At 39.3% G+C, this 19,836-nt stretch overlaps 1 protein-coding gene and 2 pseudogenes across 1 annotated transcript in view; all 3 read left to right on the top strand.

Moving 5' to 3' along the window:
• ZFAND3 (zinc finger AN1-type containing 3) overlaps positions 1 to 19,836 on the top strand; it is a 245,042-nt gene that overhangs the window by 97,444 nt on the left and 127,762 nt on the right. The window lies entirely within an intron of this gene.
• On the top strand, positions 13,836 to 15,890 carry LOC105942109 (serine/threonine-protein phosphatase 2A 55 kDa regulatory subunit B alpha isoform-like; annotated as a pseudogene).
• On the top strand, positions 15,096 to 15,246 carry LOC118758435 (U6atac minor spliceosomal RNA; annotated as a pseudogene).

The raw sequence follows: 19,836 nt of genomic DNA, 5'->3' as shown, positions 1-19,836 counted from the left end.
CTAGGCAAGCTTTCCCTCTTGGAGAAAACGAATAAACAGACAAGAAACATTGTGGTTCCCCTCTTTACCCTGTGAAGAATAATTTTTCATCACTTGCAAGTTCTGCGAGAAACTGTTCACAGCGTGTTGTATCGTTGGCCTAATATTTTGTACTTGGCGTAAAAATGTTTTTCTTTGATTCCAGCTTTCCTTTTGTTTGTTGTGTGACTGTTGACAAACAGTTTACATTTCTGTAATCTCAGATTACTCTGGTGAGATGGTGGCAGCCTGATGTACAGGTGTGTAAGGATCAAATGATTTTGCAAAGCACTTACTACACTGTAAAGCTGTACACTCCTAAGTTGTATTTTATTAGGTTAGTGTAGTAATATATTGGGAAGCAGTGCAGGTGTGGTCTAGATTTGTTTTTTGCTCTAGCAGAAAATTTAGATGTAGCATCTAGAGGCTGATGTGGAGGAATTGTTACACAGGCTTAAAATAAGTAGTAAATAAATAGAATGAAAATAGAGTTACTGGGTACTCGCTCCTGTTCTGAAAGAAATGGAGTCTGTTCTAGGAAGACCGTCAGTGCTTCCTTATGCTAGTTACAATACAGACGTAGACTGAAATTTTCTGCAAAGGTAGTGTGACTCTGATAAATTTTCCTGGTGGGATAATTTACGCATAAGCCTTCGGCGGTAACTGCAGGATGCTGTGTATATCACAAATAGGGCAGTATACTCTGATTTGTTTCACTTGTTCAGTGCAGACATCTTACACAACTCTGACAGAGTGACTGGACTAGATTAGTGTGATAGAAGGCTTTTTTTTTCATTTCATATCTTTTTTTGTTATACTTTTGACAATCTTTACATAGTTAATTAGGGTAAAAAGGTTCAAGGGTTATAGGAAAGTGGGTAAGACTATTATTTCCATATTGTTTCCTTCATGTATCTGAGGGAAGGGGGATATTGAGGGAGAAGCCCCGCCCAGTTTCCCAACCATTCCAAGTCCCAGATGTGGGGCATGCTCTGAGATATTTGCTCAAGTGGTTTTGATAGTTCACCCGTTATGAATCGCTGCCAGTCTCGCCACTCCAAGCACGATGAGGTCGTTGAAGAATCCACTGATTGACATAGTCCATCATAGAGTCTCTATTTGCCCAGTATTTCGCTGCCAACATATAGCTGAGGTGGTTGACTTACTTGTTCTGTCTTCTGTCTTTTCTTGGTTAGGTAGGGTTCTGAGTGCGGCATTTCAGTTGGGGAGATCCCCAAAGAAACTTTGTCTGAGGTGTTCCCAGACCAGATTCTTGTGTGTTCTAGCAAGCACAGGATCCGGTGCAGTCCATTGCCACAATGAGCTGGTGGTTGCAATTGCTGGGTTGGTTCTGTTTTCAGCCCTGTCTTCCAATGGGTGTTGCAGTCCAGCCTGGTTCTGCCCAGCACTTACTTGGCCCTCACATAAACCAGTGGGAGCTGCAGCCTAGTTGGAGTGACCCACAATAACCCCCACCAGGCCCGCCCCCTATCCTAGTTTGCCAGTCTGTGTAGCAGACTAGTCCAGCCTGTTCCACATCCCATTTGGTTCTTGTACATGTTGATGGGTATTGAAGCTTAGTTCTATCTAACCAGCTCAACTATCCAACCCTCATGGCTTTTGTTGAGTGTTTCTCTGTCTAGCCACTTCAGCCCCTGTCCTGGTTTTCGTGCCCTCCCATGGGAGTGGTAACCCAAGAGGGAGGAGCCCACTGTTTCCCTCCCAGGTTTCTCTCACTCCTAGATTATGCACTCTCCAGGTGGTTCTGTGGTTTGACTTGACAGAATTAGCCCCCCAGTGCCAGCTTCTGGATTACAAGCTCTTCAAAGGAAGAGTTACTGTCATTGGGAATCTTAAGGATTGATTCACATCCCAGAAGCACAGTGGGTTCAACCTAGAGCTGCCTGAACAGTGATTCAAAGAAGCAAAACCGCAGAGCTCCTTGGCTGGGTGGCCATCAGGTGGACAGCAAATGCACTGGCCGCCCCGGGACAGTTCACCATGTGCACGTGGTGGCTGGAGCCTGGATCCAGGCATGATACGCCCCATCCTGAGACCCACCAGCAGCGGGGAGGCTGCAGGAAGTTTAAACCCACAGGCCCAAGGTCGCGCCCCTCCCCTGGGGCAGGGGAGCAGCCCCGGAGCCCAGGCAGGCCCGGGGACAGCTCACCATGTGCACGTGTGGTGGCTGGCGTCTGGGATCTGAGCATGAGACACCCGGGATAGAAGACTTTTTTTTGTCTTTGTGCTTTAGCAATAAAATTTTTTCAAAAAATTTATATCTACTCTAAGCCATTTTTTGTGTTAGGTTATTTTTATAACACATTTCTGCTGCTTTCCACTACTTTAATTAGTATCCATGGAAGATAAATAATTAAACTCAGATTCTGAGCACTAGAATTAATTTTTACTTAAGAAAAAAATTGAAATGACGTGGTTTTCTAACAATACTTTGTCTTGAATATGGGTCAGCTTTTCTTCTATACCTGTGACTTCTTAGGGAGCTTTGCCTGACTATTACAAATATACCTTATGTTTACATGGATTGTAGTTTTACAAAGGTAAATTTCTGTAGTGATAGGTGTGAATTATGTTGAAGTTTGCCTCCAAAGGTTGTTTTACGCATTTTCCAGGTTTAAATTGACTGAACTGCTGCTGCTTTATTTGCCTAGTAAAATCTACAGATAATGTTAAATACCCGAAGGGACCAAAGTCTTGACATAGCTGCTAGTGTGTCTTTTCTTTAGTTCTGTATCCATTTGATGACTTCAGTAAAAGTACATGGTGCTTCAAAATGTGTACGGTAAAATGGAATTAAAATATGCTGATTTTGGTGTAAATTTTTTGGGAAATTTGTGTATTGCTTTTTCATTATATGAAAAAACATCGTATGAATTTCCCATGAAATATTTGAAGATTGCTCATATTGCTTTGTGTAGAACTAAACTAAATTCCAGATGAGTAAAGATGGAAAATTGAATCCTGAGGTGTGGTTTTATTGATAACTCGATTTCACTTTCAGAATTGTGGTTAATGTAGGACTTTGCTTTTTTTAAGCAACATGCTATGACATAACTTAACAGAGTGGTGGTCTGCAAATCAAGCTTGAATGGCTGCTCCCAGTACCAGCATCCTCTGTCAGAGTGCTGGTTTGAGCCCCAACGACTGCCCCACTTCCAATTCAGCTTCTTGCTAATGCACATGGGTAGGCAGTAGAGTTTGGTCCTGTGCTTGGTCATTTGCTGCTTACATTGGGAGACTCATTAGAGTTTTGGAATGCTGCATCAACCTGGTTCTGACTGCTCTGGTCATTCAGGGAGAGAACCAAGGGGTGGATGATCTTTCTGACACTTGGTTTTCCAAATCAATCAAATAATTAGGGACCCACTGAAGGTTCTCAGCTTTTGGCTTTGGCCTGGACATCCCAGCCTGTTAGGCTATTTGAGAACTAAACCAAGATGCAGAAGATTACATTCTCTTTCTCCTCCTTACATGTAAAAAAAAAAAAAAAAATCATAGCTTTGATTTGATTCTGTAATGTTAATGTGCAGCATAGAGGCTGTTTCAACATTTACCATTGTAGTTTTTCTGAAAGTGTTGATAGTTTCCTCCAAATGCATTTAGCCTAGCTTCATCAAATAGAATTGCTAGCTTTGTAATCATATGGAAGCCTGCAAACTCAGGAATTCTGTTTGGTTATTGTTATGTTCACAATATTAAAAAAATTTGTTTTTCGTTAATAGCTTCAAGAAGTTAATGTGACTGAAATTTTTCCTCATACTGATATTTCCTCTTTCCTGTTTTGTCATCAAATGTTAGTATGTGTGATATCTATGAATGTCATCTATAAAAATGGTAATAATTCCATATCAAATATTCAGTATGAACAATATTTTAAGAATTTGTTCATTTATTTATGAGGGAGACCTAGGGAGATACAGGGCATGAAGTTTATTAGTTGGGTCACTCACCAGCTGGCTGAAGTGTGGGTTTCTCACATGGGTGGCAGTAACCCAAGCCCTTTAGCAAGAGGCTGAATAAGAAGTGGAGCATTTGGTAGGGGATGTCAGCATTGCAGGCAGTGGCTTAATCTGTGGTATCACAATGTCAACCTCATAAAATATAGTTATAATAGAAATCTGAGCATTTTTGGACCTTCCTGCATTTTTGGACTCTTGCTGCATAGAAATGATCATTTTCTGGGGATGTTTTCTGGTTATAACTTTTCTGAAAGTAAATTAGGATAACCTTCATCGTTCAAATCTAGAATTCAATGGAGAATAACTAGAAGCAGATATTTTAGGCTTATAATTTAAACATAACCTATTTTATTTTTGAAAATGCTTGTAACTGGAGCTTCTGAAACAAGCTCTACTTGAACATAAATTATAATTGTTAAAAAAATACGATTTTCATGAATACCTGCTGTGTTTACTTACATTAGCACTGTATAGGGAGAAGTAAATGTATAGTCCTACTCTTAAAGACCTAAAGTTTAATTGGGCAGGATGGCATTAATGCTGAAACAGCAGTATAGTGTGGATCCTTCATATTTGTAGATGTGTGTGAAGCTTTTAAGATACCAAAGTAGCATGTATTTTTTTCTTTCTTATCTTAAAATTGGATAATAATACTGTGTCCCTCAATTTTGGGAATTAAGATCTTGTCAAGTAAAAATGGTAAGAACAACCTTGAACTGATAGGCTTAGGATCATTGACCAGACAAGCAAGACGCAGTTATTCTGCTACACGATCAGTTCAGTCACAGTTAGCTGAATTATTTTTTATATGTAGTGAGCTCTGAAACACCAAATGTTAAATCCTCAAGTGCTAAATGTTTATTTACATAGATTTCAGGTCTCTGCTGCTAGGGAATATTCACATACCCTCTTACTGACAGAAGGCAGTAAGGAGTACTATCAGTGATGTTGTCTTAAGCAAACAACTAACTTTTCTTTGGCAGAGATGCTTGCTCTCCATGAATTATATCCACGTAACATGTGCTTTTTCTCCTTATATTCCAGAAACTATCTCAGAACCTTGTAGCTTTCTTTCCATGTGAAATTTCGAAAAAAATTCTAATTTCCATGGGAAATTTAGAAAAAAAAAAGGCATATTTACGTACTTGTTAATTTATTCTAAACAGACACTTTTTTTTATCACTGTTTTTAATAATTTCCAAGTTAAGATGATAATCTTCCATCTTTAGAGTCCCACCTACCCTCCAGCCCCTCAAAATGAAGTGCATGCTGGTTTCTATTTCTACTTCCTTTGTTTCTTTCCTGCCTCATCAACAGTTGTTGATGATAGCTAGTCCACTTCTGACTGTGGAGCCTCCTTCCCTCTGAAGTGCTTCCCTTGATTTTCTGTTCTTTTCCCTCAATCAGATTAACATTGTTTATAGCTCTAGATGGCAATTCTTGATAAGTCTGTCTGGGCTTTTTTTTTTTTTTTGGATATAATATTCTGCCATATTGCATCAAGATAAGTCAGTAATGTAGGGTACAAAGGAGGAGATCTAACTGCTTGCTTTGCATTTCTTCTAGCAAAATCACAATTTTGAAGTTTGTTACCTTCCTAATCCTGTTTTGTGGGAAAGGAATTGTTACCTTTTTTAGCTTGGATCAGTGTTCCATATTTTAACATTTCCTTTCATATCTTGTTTGCTGTATTTTAACTCTGGTTTTTTTCTTTTGTTTCATTCTTTTGTTCTCCTTGAATTTTTATCCTGTTGTTTCCTATTCTAACTCTTTAAAAAAAAAAGACCTTGAATCTAAATCTTTCCTTACAACTTTGAGTTTATTACCCAAATCAGTTTTTATATGGTGAAAGAAATATGGATTTTGATATCTGCCGGAGTCCAGCTCCAGCTGAGTTCGGAACTCGAGAAGGGTGCGTGGATGAGGCGTAAAGAAAATAGACGGCCCACTAGGATTCCATGATCATCGTGGACAATGCGAGAAAGCTGTCCGCTTTATTTATACAGAACCAGTCAAACTCTGGCTCAGACTTTTTACGTCATGGTCAAGTGGGTGTTTCTAAGGATAATTCTGCCATTTGTTTCACCTAAGGCAGGATGTTATCCATCCTGGCGCCTATCAGTCAGTAACACATTCCTACTGCAATCCTCATTCTATAGCTAGTCTTGAATCAGTTAAGGGAGGAAATGTATCACAGAAGGCAGGACCTAAAGATCAAAGAAAGAGGGAAAGAATAGGTTTCCCCTACACCTGGAGACTTAGCACCCTTGATTAGCATATGGTCAATGGGGGCAGCAATAAAAGGGCCTTTTGCTAAACCGGTATCAGCAACTTCCAAGCTCACATTGATAGTAAACATTAACTCCACAGAGGCAGACAATGCCTAAATAAATTACAGAAATCTCAGCGGGATTGTCCGGTGTCCATGCAAAGAGAGGTGGAGCCGCATTCAGGTGGTTGTAGAGACATCCGCCGGGACCCTGCCAAACAGCCGGGAAGTTCCTTGCGGCCCTGCCTGCAATGGAGCAATACTCTTCACACCTTCCTGTCTTCCACACCCATCACATGGACCCCAGCAGATATCCTATACCGATCCCTAATGCTTTAAGTGAATTCATAAAGGTTCTTGGTCAGTTGCCCACCATACTGTGAGGTTGGCTGAGGAGGGATCACTGATTCATGAAGTAGTCGATCTTGTAACTTCTGACCCATGTGACTTTTGGTGGGAACTGTGAACTACTAAGAGAAGCAGAAAGAAATTTACACTGGTGGTGGGCAGATACAGTTGGACTGGACCATCTTTGTATTAGATTGAAGCATGGCAGAGAGAGCAAAGCAGAAGCACTCATTTTGCAATTATTGTACATCTCCTCTGAGACAGCCAATGTTTTTGGAAAATCTGATGTGTAAGAATCAGCTTCCAAAGGCAAAAGGGACCATGAAATTAAAGAGACACACAAACTCAATGCTATCTAGATGATCATTTTATAAGAGATGTTAACAAACATGAATTGTCTTGGATTGCCACATGATAATGGATCCTTACGCCATGAGGCAGGAGGAAAGGATTTTATAAAATACGGCCTGTGGGCCTGGAACGGTCTAATGGCTAAAGTCCTCGCTTTGCACACCTGGGATCGCATATGGGCGCCGGTTCATGTTCCCGACAGTCCCACTTCCCATCCAGCTCCCTGCTTGTTACCTGGGAAAGCAGTCAAGGATGGCCCAAAGCCTTGGGACCCTGCATCTGTGTGGGAGACCTGGAAGAATCTCCTGGCTCCTGACTTTTGATTGGTTCAGCTCTAGCCCTGGCCATTGTGGCTACTTTGTGAGTGAACCAGCAGACAGAAGATCTACCTTTCTGCCTTGTCTTCTCTCTGTAAATCTGCCTTTCCAATAAAATAACTATTTATATAAAAAATTAGCACCCTATGACTAACCAGTGTGCACCTGAGCTTTGCCAAGAAATGTTAACATTTCAGGCATCAGATAGGAGTGGGAAGTAACCTTAAGAATTCTGGTTATTATCAGGTTTGAGATGACTGTTAGTCACCTGAAGGGTAAGAGCGGTGATTAATGACCATAAGGCTGCATGTCATGTCAAGCGAGAACCTTCTATCCAGTCATATTTAGTCTGACAATGGTCCAGTTGCTGTTCTCGAATCTTCGTAAGAGATCATCTACTTTATGTTTACTTGAAATGAAGATTTGATGGCCTATGCACTCACATACTACAGAGCTAAGCCAAAACGCCTGTGTACAGTAGGTACTGACTGGTCTGTTATGCACTAAGAGTTCTTTCTCTCATAGTTCCAATTAAGTTGATAATTTTTTTAGAAGTCAGACAGATGTTTAAGCCTTTGTATCTTCTGAGCCTTTGTATTCTCACTTGGGAAATATGAGTAGTCATAGGATGTAGTTTGCTGTGAGGATTTAATAATGTTAAATGTTAACTTATTGTGTAAATAGGATATGATAATCTTAGTGTATTGCTTTTCATACTGTGGTAAAAGATTATTTTCTTTTTCCCTCCAAACTCATTCTGTCATCCAGTATGATCATAAAGTACACTATAAATGTATTGCTAGTTTAAAGATCAATAACAATGAAGAAAGGCTATATAACCACTGATCATTATTATTATATTCAGCATAGTTATTCTGTCAGGAATTTAAGTATTTTCCCTTTAATTTTTCTGCTTACGGCAGTATAGACCATTAACAGTTTGCAGAATGGTGTTGACTTTATGGGTTGTAATTTGAGTAGCAGTGCCTTAGCAAGTGGTAAGTCTCACAGAAGGTAGAATATTTGTATACTAACATGCATTTGATGAAAAATGGAACCATTCCTGTTGGATAAATAGTAAGTAGCCCGGAGTTCAAATACTTTTCTTGACCCAGACAGTGCGTGGTATGTCTCAATCTTTTGAAATTCCTTGCTTAGTGATTGTTGCTCCTTGCTTCCCAGGTGATATAGCTGTCGTTGTTTTCTTTGTCTTTGAGTTGTGCAGAAAACCCTCCTGCCAGATAAGCCATAAATTTGTTTCAAGGACAGATCAGCTGTGCTAAGTAGGTTTGAGGAGGATACTGAGCATTGCTGCCTGTGGACTGAGAGGGACCAGTCACTGGCAGTGTCACCAGAGAGAAACACTGTAAGGATGCCTGAGGCAGAACCTCAAACCAGACTAGAGGGTTGTTGATGAAATGTTCAGATTCACAGACCTGAGGGGCACGGTGTTTGCCTTTCCTTCTGTGCCAAGCCGGAGATAGACTGTGCAGGTGATGCTGAACTGAAAATGACAAGCTCTAGGAACACAACTATGGTTGATAGTTGAAAATCTGTAAAATGCTACATGTAGCCGTGGTGCCACGTAGTCCAGGTATTTTAGGGAAAACTAATCATGCTTGGTCAGATTTTGTCCTTAGATTAACTGGCAGTTTGAAATTACATAGTAAGTGCCAGGTATTGTGCGATGTGGTTTTGTAAATGTATCTTGCTTCCTATCACTGACTGAGCCTTCTTACTCACTGAGAAAGCAAGGCTTTAGAAAGATTAAGGAACCTTTTTAAAGTCTATGCTTCCTAAGTCACTATACCTGATTTTGAACCTAGATTTGCCAGTTTCCCAAACGGATTTTTATTTTTTTTTATTTTAAGCAAAACAAAACTCTTAAGTAACTTTTTCTAGAAGCATTGGAAGGAAAGTTGCAAAACTGGTAATGATGTTCCATGACCTCCAAATTATGCTTTTATTTTCTTTACTTAGTTTTTTTTTGTAACTATAAAATATAATCAGAATTGGGTATTAGCCATGGTACATTGCTGTCATTTTAGTTTAACATCACATTCAAAGTTTTCTTGTGCATTTTTTGTTTAGTAAATATTTATTTTTATTTGAAAGGTAGATTTACAGAGAAAGGAGAGACTGAGAGAGAAAGACCTTCCATCTGCTTGTTTATTCCCTAAATGGCCTCATTGACTTTAGTGGAGCTGGACTGGTCTGAAGCCAGGAGCCTGGAGCTTCTTCTGAATCTCCCATGTGGATGCAGGGGCCCAAGAACTGGGACCATCCGCTGCTGCTTTCCCAGACACGTTAACAGAGAACTGTATTAATAATGGAGTGGCCAGGACTTGAACCAGCGCCCATATGACATGCTGGCACTGCAGGTGAAGGATTAATCTACTAAATCATGGCACTGTCCCAACAAGGAATCCCTCCCGCCCCCCCCCCTTTCTTTAAGCATATTTCATTCTGAAGCAGTTTGGTAGTCTCTTCTTGATTTTCATGAGCTTGGACGTTTTGAGGAACCAACCAGTTGTTTTGTAGGCTTTGATTTGATTTTATCTTTTATAATTCTAGTAACGTATCTTTGAAGGATGATTGAATAAATGTTCTTTTTTGGCCGTGACGTGTAGTTTGAACAACTTTCCACTTCTTTAAAAATATTTGTTTAATTATTCAAAGTGGGGGGCAGGGGGAAGGAGAGTATTCCTTCCTTGCTCTGGTTTGCTCCCACGTGGCCTCAACACCCAGGTGTAAGCCAGGAGCGCCACTCTGGTCTCCTGTATTCACTTGGTCCCACGGACCCTGCCTTCCAGACATACTAGCAGGAAAGGGATCAGACCCAGAGGAACCAGGTCTTGAAGTGACTCTTTGAGATGAAATTCTGCCATCTCAAATCGCAGCTTAATATGCGATGCCTCAGTGTTGGCCCTGCCAGAATGAATTTTCTTAGTGACTATATTATTCTACTTAATTTTATCATTTTGATGTTTTTGCTGTTTGACATAACTCACAACATTAAGACTTCTCTAAAACGATTATGCTGTGGCTGGCAGAGAACCAATTGCAGTACCTAAATTGGAGGAGTTGAACAGTAGAGTCGAAAAAAATGACAGTTACCAGATTCAGCCTGGATCAGTCATTTGTGTTCTAGGATGATCACGTAACTTTATGGAGTTCGTTTGACAAGAAATTGAAACTTAATGGGATGTCTCTAGAAGTTTCAATTGAAATTTAAGATAAAACAAGTTCTTTTCCGCATAAATGTTGGTTGTTGGATAGGCATGAGGACTTAGAGTGGATGAGAAGAAGAAAAAAAGGAATCTTCACTAAAGTGCTGGGGTGAGTTTTGGTAGGATGTTTATGCATTCAGAAGACCAGTTATGATGGAGAGCAGGTTTTGAGCATACTGGATGTATTGACTGCACCTTGGCAGATTTGAGAAGCTGACCATTAGAGAATCATTAGGAAGCCTGACGCTGAGTGTTAATGTGCAGGTGGAGAGTCAGTTATATTTGGTATGTGCTGTTCCATGGTGAAAATAAGCAGGAAGGATTGCTAACAGTTTCTCAGAGTTTACAGTTCTCCACAGTGAAAAATGGGATAGTGATGGAGTCATGTGACACAATGGCTACGGTATATTTATTTGCAGAAGTCATACTTTATTAAGCTGGTAAGGAAGTTTATTCTAACCTAGTGTGTTTTGAAAACAACCCAGAGTTTATCCAGCAGTTTGGATATATCATGAAATCTTATAACTAAAATTCTTCAAGAAGTAATAGTTGTGCATTTACACAAGTGTAGTATGGAGTTTTGCTAAGTAAGAGAAAGATGCATTGCATAATCAAATATACAGTTCTGATCAGAGTACTCCCAAGGATTGAACATTTTTAGGGATGAGAAATGGTCTGGTACTGAAGTTAATTCTGATTGCTTTGTAGTTTTGCTGTCACTTCTTTGTCTCAGTTCAATCACTGTGCAATTATATAGATTTATATGAGATTTTTAAAATTTTAAAACAAATTTACATATTGAGCAGGAGAGACACACACATAAAGGGAGTGATTGAGTGAGTTCCTTCATCTGTCAATTTCACTTCCCAAGTGGTAAAATGGCCAGAGCTGGGCTCCTCTGAAGCCAGGAGCTTCTTCTGGGCCTCCCACGTGGTGCTAAAGCCCAAGCACGTGATCCATCTCTGTTGCTTTCATGGGCACATTAGTAGGGAGCTGAATCAGAAATGGGACAGCTGCGACTTGATATGGTATTGCAGGTAGTGGCTTTACCTGCTGTGCCAAAGCACAAGCCCTTTCGGCATTTACTCTGCCAGAGGGAAACTGCTTTGATGTTAACTTTGCTTAGAAGATTGTTATTAATTTTGTTTAAGACACAATCAGATCTCCTTTTATTCAGTTATTAGAGTTAGAGAAGTTACAGGGCTTATTAGAATGCTGTTATCTCTACAGAGTAAGAAACACAGATAGAGTAAAAAATTACCAAATTTTCCATGACGCACACAAAAAAGGGTGAATGGTTTGTGATTTGGATCTATGTTAAATGGCAGTTCTTTAAATCTCTCTTAGTTTTTGAAAGTTGAAATTAAAAGTTGCAGAAAATGTTGCATGTAGAGTTTTTTTTTTCCACATAAGTGCCAGTCACTGTGTATTGACAGAATTTGGTTGTGTGCAAAGAGCTACCTACTATGTAGCCTAAGTACTTCTGCCAGTAGATCAGAAACCTTGACTCAAATTTCAGGATAGAAAATAGGATTGGAATAGAAGCTCCCAGGGATTAGTAAAGACTGTGATTTGATCTGGTACTCCTTTAATTCGTTCTGCCTTAGTCTTTGTTAATAGAAGTCCACAATTTGGATTGATAGGTGTGTTTACAAACATTAGAATGATGCTGTCTGCATCAGGAATATCTTTTAGCTTATAATTTTTACTTTGTTATTTGAGTAGTAGTATTTTCCACTCCTTTCTTTACCAGTATATATCAGACTACTTTTGCTGTTCTTGTCATTGTTGAATCCATAATCTAGATGATGTAAATTTTTTTCTCTAAGCCATCTAAGTGCCTTCATCTTATTGTGAATAGTGTTTGTTTACACTCAAGAATATTGTGTAATCCAAGGAGATATGCTGTTCTGTGTTTTGTGTACAGGAGTGGGTCTTCAGTTGGCCATTATCAACTAGTCCAGGCTAAAGTTCTCTCTTGTTACCTACTGATTTTGCCTTGTGAGTAGTGCTGTGAAGTTGCTGATTACTGGATGAAGTTTTTAGCTTCCTTCCCACATGTTGTTAACTTTCTTCCAAAATGACAATCTGCTATTAGAAATACCAAACTTGTTTCTAATATTTTACTTAGTTTTATTTGAAGTGGCAATATTTGGTTTCCATATTTTTGTTATTTTCTCTGTCCTAATAGTGAAAATGAGTTTCATATTGCATTTGCATCAGATTCTTGTAACTGATATATTTTTCCTTATTAAATAATTGCTTCTTAAAATGGTTATTGAGTGTGTGGTAGAGATGGAAAAACAGACTGAGAACTTTGCTGTGTGCATTATTGTTCCTCTACTTACTTTGAACTCTGGATCAAGTGACCTCCCTCCTGTTGTTTTAGATTAACCCTGTTAGCCATTTACTTGGTTTGGTGGGATCCACTTGTCCCATTTCTCTCAGTGGAAAGCTGCTCTTTATAGCTACTTAAGGCACTGGCTATTTCAGCTGGATGCAAAGAATCTAATAGAGCTGGAATTAGCATATAAGCCCCGTATTTTGCCAGTGTTAGAAACTTGTATTTGCTTCTATGAGGCCTCAGAAATAATCTGTTTCTCTGTAAATGAAAATAAATCCCCAGAGGCCTGGTACATATTAAATATGGCATTGGAATAATAGATGTAGCTGCCCAGCCTTTTTTTTTTAAAAAAGATTTATTTAGTTTTATTGGAAAGGCAGATTTACAGAGAGAAGGAGAGACAGATTTTCCATCCCTGGTTCTTTCTCCTCGTGGCAGCAGTGGGTGAGCCAGTCCGAAGCAGCTGAGCTGATCCAAAGTAAGCAGCCAGGAGTTTTTTCTGGGTTTCCCATGCTTGTGCAGGATCCCAAGGCTTTGCACCATCCCTTTCTGCTTCTCCAGGCTATAAACAGGAAATTGGATAAGTGGAGCCAGGACATGAATTGGCACCCATATGTGATCCCAGTGCTTGTTAAGGGGAGAATTAACCAGCATTTTTCAGATCATTGTAGATAGATGAAATTTTGGTAATGTTCAGTTTGAAGATCTTTGAGTTAGGACTAAAATTAGGATTTTAAACATCCAATAGTAATTCATAGTCTCGATAGCTCTCAATGTATTTGAATTGGATTATGTTATTCAACGATTGAACAGGTGCTGTACTTTATGTACTTTCTAGTTTTTTGTGAAGTCTTGAACCCAATTATATTTGACATGACATTGGGGAAGCTTCTCTCTCTCTCTCTCTCTCTCTCTCATCCATCCATCCATCCATCCATCCAGAAGATAGTTAAGTAAAAGAGGAAGGTGATCGAGCAGATGATTGCTTCCTCCATCTGTAAACCAGGTTAGTTTTGTTAGCAGTCAATCAGGGACAGATGCTGTGAAGTCATTAATAAATGGCAACAGTGAAAATCCTGTATAACTGAAAGTGGACCTCAGTTATTCATGCTATTTTCCAATATTTATATCCATTCCTAAAGTGATAGTTTGAGGAAAAAAACCTTTGCACTTATGGAAATTTATTGACATTTCCCTCTCCTAAGTTCATTTGTCAAAGTCATTCATGGTTCTGTTTCCATGGCTTTTAATTATTGGGTTGTTTTTTCTCAATTCCTGAGTTAACTCATTTGGTGAAACTGTCATGAGTTTCTTTGTCAATCTTTAAATGTACTGAAGGGTACAGGACAACTTGGAGTATCCTAGATTATTGATGACACCTCAGAATTAGTACATATACCCAAATAATGGAAAATTCAAAGAATTTTTTTTTTTTAAAGGACAACTTTTATTGCTACCAGAGGCTTTTTTCATCAGGACATGGTTCTGACTGCAGTGCCTTCTTCAGACTGCAAAGGGAGCACAGGATCCAGGAGTCGTTAAAGGGGAACCAAAATAATTTAAAGAATTTTTAGAAAATATCTTTAGGATAGGTATGCGTTCATATATAATTAAATATTGAAACATTAAATGAATAAAGAGTTTAAGACAAAGAGCGTTCATCTACTGTATGCATCATTCTGCAGTATTGTCTAATGAGAACTTCTGTGATGATGGAAGTGTTTTATTTTCATGTACCTACTGTGATAGCCACCGGCCACATGAGGTCATTAAACACTTCAGAAGTGGGTAGTGTGACCAGGAAACCACATTTCCCCCTTTATTTCCTCTAAATTGATTCAAACAGACTTTTGGTTTCTGCATCAGACAGTGCAGCTCCAGAGCATGAATCTGAGTACCAGAGCTTGTGGTGCTGAAAATGGTGTGATGCCTTGGAGGTTTTCCTGCATCTAAAGGCCTGCTTGAAGTCAGAAATTGTCTTTTTCTTGATTTGTTCATGAAATGATGTAAGAACTATTTTTACTCCCAAATTTCACAGCTGGGAAGTTCTGAAATGTTCTTTCTCTTCTACTTAGAAAGCATTTACTATAACCTGGATGCATAGTACAGTAGCCAGTGTATTGTGTTATAAGGTTAGATTAGTCCTTTACCTCAAAAATGGACACAGTGACCTGTGCATTTGTTGTCTGTCTGAAGGAAAATAGTCAACTTTTGCTTCATTCAAAATTTCTGAACTTGGTGTTATATGAAATGAGAGAAGGTTAGCACTCTCCTTGACAAGGAGAAAGAGGCCCTCAGGAAGAGGAAGAGGAAGAGGCCCTCAGGCCTGACAACATGCATATAGTTAAGGCATTGCCACCTACTTTGTGGCACCTAACCACTGTTTTTGTGACATGGGGGCATCTGCGCTCTGTGATAGGCATTCTAAATTGAACCAGAAGACCCCAGTAACAGGTCATTTTTTGCTGAAATCATGTTTTCTATTTCTGATATAAAATTCATCCATAGTGGTCAATATATGACTAGAGACTATTTGTTAGTCAAAATTTGGGACTTAAATATGGAAAACAGGCCTGTGGAAACATTAGGTGCATGAATACTTTGGAAGTAAACTTTGTTCACTATACGAAAATGACTGCATATTTGACAAATCTGAATGTTGTTGGAATAGATCGGACAGTGTTGTCATGATTGGATCTTACAATATTTTCTTCAGAATGTTTGACAGGAATACAAAGCAAGATATAACTCTAGAACCATCACAGGAAAACAATAAACCTCGCACAAATTTGAAGCCTCGGAAAGTCTGTGCGAGCGGCAAGCAAAAGAAAGATGAAATAAGTGTTGACAGCCTCGACTTCAATGAGAAAATTGTTCATACAACCTGGCACCTCATGGAAAATATTATTATTGTGACTACTACAAGCAATCTGTATATGTTTCAAGACAAAATGAATTAGGGTTGGCATTCCTAGGAAAGGAGCCCACTTCCTGCTTAGATGAGATAGTTGAAACCTAGCATTCATACCTATAAAAGAGAGAGGTCTGTTGTGGTGCCCCTTTCCAGTGTTTGTGTTGTCAAATGGCACACTGTCATGAGAACTGGCTGCTCCAGTTCTCATCCAGCTCTCTGCTTATAGCCTGGGAAAGTAGATAAGGACACCCAGAGTCTTGGGAACTTGCAGCTGCACAGGAGATCCAAAAGATGCTGCTGGCTCTTGACTTTGCGTTGGCTCAGCTCCGGATGTTGCGGCCATTTTGGGGAGTGACCCACTGGATGGAAGATCTTTCCTTCTGTGTCTCCTTCTCTCTGTAAATATTCCTTTCCAATGAAATAATTTTGTTTTTAGAAAAAGATATTTAATGCCATAACTTTCTGCCTCACTGCTGCTGTAGCAGTAGCCAACAAGTTACATTGTGTTTTCATGTTGATCTCTCTGAAGTCCAATGTTATGTCAGTCCTTTGTTGGATTGGTTGATTATTTAAAAATTTTAAAGTATTTATTTATTTGAAAGTGAAATTTACAGATAGAGGAGGAGAGACAGATATCTTGCATACTCTGGTTTACTCCCTAGATGGCTGCAACAGTCAGGATTGGGCCAGGCTGAAACCAGGAATCCAGGAAGGCAGGAGCTTCATCTGGAAGTCTCACATCAATGACAGGGTCCCAAACCCTTAGGCTACTTTCACTATCATCAGGGAGTTGGATTGTAAGGGGAAGCAGCTGATGGTTCTCCCTTAATAAGGGTCATGTTTTTTTTCACTTCTTTGTATAGCTGATTATCTTTCTTTTAATACCAGATAGTGATTTTTACCTTGTTGGGTACTGAATATTTTATGTTTAGCTACAAATCTTTTTTTTTTAAAGATTTATTTATTTTTATTGGAAAGGTAGATAATATGTATGGAAATATGGAGAGACAGAAAGACCTTCCATCCACTGGTTTGCTTCCCACATTGGAATGGCTGGAACTAAGCCGATCTGAAACCAGAAGCCAGGAACTTCTTCCAGGTTTCCCACCTGGGTGCAGGGTCCCAAGGCTTTGGGAAGACCTCCACTGCTTTCTCAGGCCACAAGCAGGAAGTTGGATGGGAAGTGGAGCAGCCAGGACATGAACCAGTGCCTGTATGGGATCCCGGCGCATGCAAGGTGAGGATTTAGCATTAGCCATTACATAGGGCCCTAGCTACAAATCTTAACCTTTGATCTGAGATGCAGTTCAGTTCTAGCGGCCCCTCTTTTACTGTGGAAATACTTTCCAGTACCCCCATTGGATTCCTGAAACCACAGATGGAACCGAGCTCATTGGTTATTTTAAAAGTTAATGAAGTAGGGCCCGGCAGCGTGGCCTAGCGGCTAAAGTCCTCGCCTTGAATGCCCCGGGATCCCATATGGGCGCCAGTTCTAATCCCAGCAGCTCCACTTCCCATCCAGCTCCCTGCCTGTGGCCTGGGAAAGCAGTCGAGGACGGCCCAAGGCTTTGGGACACTGCACCCACGTGGGAGACCCGGAAGAGGTTCCTGGTTCCTGGCTTCAGATTGGTGCGCACCGGCCTGTTGCAGCTCACTTGGGGAGTGAAACATCGGATGGAAGATCTTCCTCTCTGTCTCTTCCTCTGTGTATATCCGGCTTTCCAATAACAATAAAATCTTTTAAAAAAAAAAGTTAATGAAGTATCACAGTAAGAGATTAATAACTAATAATATGATACTGTGATAAAACTTATGTTTGTGTGAAATTTTATTTTCTGTATGTATTTTGTATTTATATGTATTTCTGTAATTTTTTAAATGTTTACTATTTTTGGTAGTAATTGATGCTAAGTAGCAAACCATGGAAAAATTCAACAGAAAGAAAGGGAAACTGCCATACAACTACACACAGTTGAATCTTTTGAGGTCATGCTTTTATGATGTATCTAAAGATGGATTCAAAGTGTTGTTTAGTCTAGTGCTGATTGTTTTCTATTTCTGAGGGAAGACCTTAAATACTCTTAGTGTCCCTAAATTTTAAATTGTTGAAGTCTGCCCTTTGGAAACAGATGCTATTTCTGTCTCTATGTATGTGTCCAGTGCTGTTCCCTCTTATGCTTTCTGTTAGAGAGAGCCTTATGTTTTCTTTTCTCCTGTCAAAGTGTCTATTTTATTCTTAACTTGACTCTTAGGTTTTTTCCTTAACTCAGGCAATTTTTGGACAAGACTGATTATATACTTTCTGGGTGCGCTTGTCAAACGAAAGAATGGCCCTTTATTCAAGCATTATTCGGAGTTTTAAGATGGCAAAAGCAGAGAAACCCAGCACAGGGTTCTTAGAGCTGCAGCTGCTAAGTTGTCTGGCCACAAAGCCAAGACTGCTGCCAGGCTCCATGCCTCATTCTTTTTTCGCTATTCTTTGGCCTGAAAACTCTGTGAGACAATAAATGACACTTGGGTAGAACTGGACTCCTTTGTTTCCCATCTTTCTGGAATCACTGCCTATTTTTTTTCCTCTTTCTTGTTGTCCAGAGTTTTTAACTGCTATATGGATTACTTTGTTGTTTCAAGCAGGGAAATAAATCTAGTCCATACAAGACCATGTTATCTGGAAACAAGTTATTTTTCATGTATAATTTGTTTAAAGGCCTGGTAGCTTCTCTCATGTTGAACCAGGGTAGGATATTGCTGTTGGGTGTATTAGCTTGGCAACCTGTTTGGAGATGTTTGGGAATAAAAGGCTCTGTTGAATCATTTGGTGCTGTGTTTTCCATTCTTAATTCCTTGGGTTAAAAATATTGAAGTGGAAACATTTCCTTGTAACATTAACTTAATTTTCTGAATTGTAATGCTTTCCGTCATGTGTTGGCTTACTGCTCAAAATCACTCTGTCTACCTTCATCTTCAAGCTGTGTCTAAATGCAATATGTGCATGGGTTAAGACAGTTCTATTTTCCCACCTTTTGGAAAATATATCTCTTTGTAGGGCAAGTTGATCTGCATTTGTGTAGTAAGGTTTTAACAGTCTTTGAGATGTTCTTTGCACTATTAGCGAGAATATACAGTGATACAGAAATGAATTTGTCAAGAGTTTCATGGTTCCATGATCTATTGTACAATATTAATTCTGCTGCAGTGTTATTAAGTCATTTTTCATCTCCTCTCAAATTAATGTTGACATTCTATTACTGGATTTGTTCTTGTCTCCAGATTAAAACATAAAGGAAAAAGTCTTCCTGTTACAGTATTAAAATTAATTGTAGAGTAAGCAGTACCTTGCTTAGTGAAGTAGAATTCTAGAGAAATCATAATGGGAATTAATTTATTTGCTTTCTATTTGTTCTGTGCACAAGAACAGCATATTACAAATATACTTATAAGGGTGCCAGGAGAACCTAGCAAGGGGCAAAATGTAAAGTGCAAGATTGTCTACTAGTAAAATAAAATTAGCACCCTTTGTTTAGAAGGATTACATTTGGTTTATACTTTCAACTTAAAAGATGATGGAAATATTGCTGATATATAGGTGGAAGAGTTTAGACTGAGGATCCTATTTTTTGTTCATAGGAATTATTTAGATTCCAATTAGGAGTACTGAAGGAACTACTACACCATGATAAAGTCCATACTTGGTGTAGTAGCCTAATTAGTGCTTGAGAACTGGTATATCATTGTTTCAAAATTAGGAGTAAGTGACAGGCAGTGATCTTGCCCCAAAGTTACCCTTTTCGTTGCTGGTGTGGCAGGACGAAGTTGCTGCTTGACATGGTTTACTCTGGATCCAGCTTCCTGCTAATGTGCCTGAGAAAGTGGCAGTGGATTGCTCACTTACTTGAGTCCCTGCCACCAACATGGGAGGCATGGATGAAGTTCCAGGGTTTTAACCTCTGGCTGTCCCAACCCTTGCCATTGAGGCCATTTGGGGAGTGAGCCAGTAGATGGGATATCTCCCTTTGTAACTCTGCTTTTCAAGTAAATATGTTTAAAATAATGTTTTTACTCATA

This window comes from Ochotona princeps, chromosome 1 (genome assembly GCF_030435755.1).
Source record: "Ochotona princeps isolate mOchPri1 chromosome 1, mOchPri1.hap1, whole genome shotgun sequence".
NCBI lineage: Eukaryota > Metazoa > Chordata > Mammalia > Lagomorpha > Ochotonidae > Ochotona > Ochotona princeps.
Note: the sequence above shows the minus strand (reverse complement) of the source record. Positions and strands in the feature narration are given on the sequence as shown.